The following is a 3300-nucleotide window of genomic DNA, read 5'->3' on the forward strand; positions in this document are numbered from 1 at the left end:
ATAAAACAAGCCTGTTTTAACATGAGGAAGTGAGTATTCATCATTCGCCAATCCAAACAAATGTTGGTAACATAGCCCTTTAGGGCAGGGTTTCTTAAACTATGGGTCGGGACCCAAAGTGGGCCCTGGGCATTATACATCTATGTATACACTAATTCTTCTTTTAATTTGAGTCGTTGAAGGATGATTTGAGTCACAGGAGGATGGTCAATTTCTCATTTGGGTTTCGAGCTGAAAAAGTTTAAGAACCCCTGCTTTAGGGTATTGCAGGATGCATTGGAATGGAAAAGTAATCCATATCATTACCCTTGAAAAAGCACTATCACCTATTGCAGAATGAAAAGATTCAGGCCATTAACAGTATTATAATTTAGGATTCTGGGTTTTTGACTGTAAAAAGCATCATCAACACCTGACTCCTCTGCAGAGTGTTATGGGTCGCTCCCAGGGATCACTGCAGGGCTCCTCTGCTCTTGTTAGTGCATTTCATTAGGTACTCTTCTCATTAGGTTGCTACGCTCAGAGGGAAAGAGGAATAACATGCTGTTCAGAGAGAGAGAGAGAACAAGAGAGAGAGCACTGATTGCCTTTAAAGGGCAATTTCACCACTTTTCAACCTAACTTTCATTATCTCAAGCACAATACCAGTGTCTATATATGTGAAAATGACACATTTCTAAGTTTTATAGAAACAAATATAAAGCAAAAAAGTTATGACCCAGGGACAACACTGTAAAGCACTGCCATTTGTTCTGCACAAAAGCCCCAGCTCAGAGCACAGGACATTTTGCTATCATTTTATCTCCACTTTGCCAAGAGATTAATTTTAATGTTTTGGGCCACGTGAGAAAGTTGGAATGGGTGGGGTAACCGGGGTTGGTTGAATGGTATTCAACAAAAGCAACCAGAGTATACAAATGCCCATAGATGTTTAATGTTTGGGTTAACATCCGGATTAACAGATAAAAATGATCCATTAAGAATGTTTGGCGATGTGGGGATATTAGGATGCTGGCCTTTGATTCAAAGTGGTTCACCACCCAGCGAAAATTTGTTCAAGTCATTGCATTATTGAAAGAGTGGCTCATCTTCTACACATCCACACCTCATGATGAGTCATGGTCCCAGCCCAGGCTGAGTCTCTTTCAAATTGCTCCTAAACATTACAGATCCTGAATAAAAGGGGAATGTGTGCAATTAACTAATACTGTAATGAGAATCCCACTTTAGTTTAAATCATTTCTAGCTAGTAGCAATCTAGATGTGTCAATATGAGTAAGCTCTGCAGCTTTTTAATATGGATAGTTTTAGTGCCAGAGAGTTATGGATGATCTGTGCCATTATATTTTTCCTGCCAGAAGTCTACAGGTGGCTGACTGTGGCTTCCTCAATGCCTGAGTGTCTTTATTTACTATAGCGAGACCAGCCAACTCTGATCACTCCCTGTTGTTCAGTTACGCTGGATGGAGATACATTACCTATATGGTTGTAGTCACTGTTGTGAGACGGTTACTGTACTAGATTGGGAACAGGAGCAGAAATGTAATATAATGTACATTTAGGAAACTGGGGTAAAATACTGAATGGCTACATGTTTTATTTTTATATTTGTAATTTGTTTTAGGGGTTAGATCAGCTTTAACATTGCAGATAGATTGTTTCTTATTTTCCCCTAACCCTACCTCCCCTCCCCTAATTGGAGTAAACTAATGGACAACAATACTTAGGCTTCTACTTCCAGCTTATACATACTATATACATTTTAGGGACACGGTACAAGGTACACTTTACATTAGTGATCTTTATTTTTTATTTTTATCCCACCCTTCAGCTACCCTGAACCCCTCCCATCTATCTCTAAAAACCATCCAGTCTTGACTTCTAATTGCCAAATATGCTGTGATGTTTCACAAAAGTTCTGAATCTTTCTATTCTCATAGTTTCCACATATTCTAAATGAAAGATGAACACCTTTACTAAAAGTACTATTATATTATTGATCGACTGACCATGACTTTTCAAGTCACCCAGCAGTGCTATTTGCAAAGATAGCTTTAAGTAAATGTGTGATTTTTCAGCCATTGCTGAACCTGCAACAAAAAACAAGCTACATATGGGCATTACCAAAACAAGTGATCTAATGATTCTGTCTCTTCGCAGCAAAATCTACAGAGCTGGGATGGTTGTAAGCCCCATATACATAACATTCTATTGGTTGCAAGAATTTTGTATAATAATTTTTTAATTGAAAAAACTCAAAGTTTTGAATCCAGCGTTGTTTTGTGTATCAGTTTATAAACCCTGGCTGGCTACATGTTACATTGCTGATTTCAACCCTGAAAAAGATATGTCATCATGGGCCCCGTGTAGCACAGTTGGTAGAGCATGGCGCTTGCAACGCCAGGGTTGTGTGTTCGTTTCCCACGGGGGGCCAGTATGAAAATGTATGCACTCACTAACTGTAAGTCGCTCTGGATAAGAGCGTCTGCTAAATGACTAAAATGTAAATGTAATCATCCAGTTAATGTCAGACAGATATGGGTGTCCCGGGTGTTCTTACATGTGGTTCTCCAATCCCAGTGGTCGGCAGACTTACGTTTTACTACACAAATATGAACACATGTAAGAGTAAAAGCAAGCCTAATGGTCTGCATGTACAGATCTGCTATCTTAATTGTATCACTGTGTTGTCGCACAGTGATAGTTCGAGGTACCACTTGTGTGGAGGTGATGTGGGAACACACGTGATTAATTTCAAAGCTCTAACAATGTGCTATTCACCAATTTTTAGGGGGACAAATACGCCTTAACGCTCAAATCCTTAATTGAAACAATAACAAAGTCAAAGGATGGGGCTGGAGAAATGTAACTACTCAAATTCATAGACAGAGCTATGGATGCAAGGAATGACCATCCATGATATAAAATGTGGAGTTTTAACCATGTTTTGAGTCGATACAGTGTTTGTTTACGTTTACGTTATTTACAAACATTGGAGTAAAACAAGTGTATATTTTGTTCTGATGGGGTATGACAGTTGAACTAAGTTCATGGGGCATTTATAAATTATATTCTTCAAGAAGTCCAAAAATGTATGTAGCAACTAAGGATTCTAGCTTTAAAGAAAAGCACTTATTCTTTCTCCCTACAGCATCGAGATGGATTGAGAATACTTCTGTAATTTTGCCAAAAAACTTTTAACATAATTAATGTTTTACCATGTATTTAAAAAGTAGAACATCATTCTCTTTGTTATGGATAATTATAACATTCTCTAACATTACTGCCAAAGAAACATAT

The sequence above is a fragment of the Coregonus lavaretus genome (assembly GCF_964263955.1).
Source record: "Coregonus lavaretus genome assembly, chromosome: 9".
Lineage (NCBI taxonomy): Eukaryota > Metazoa > Chordata > Actinopteri > Salmoniformes > Salmonidae > Coregonus > Coregonus lavaretus.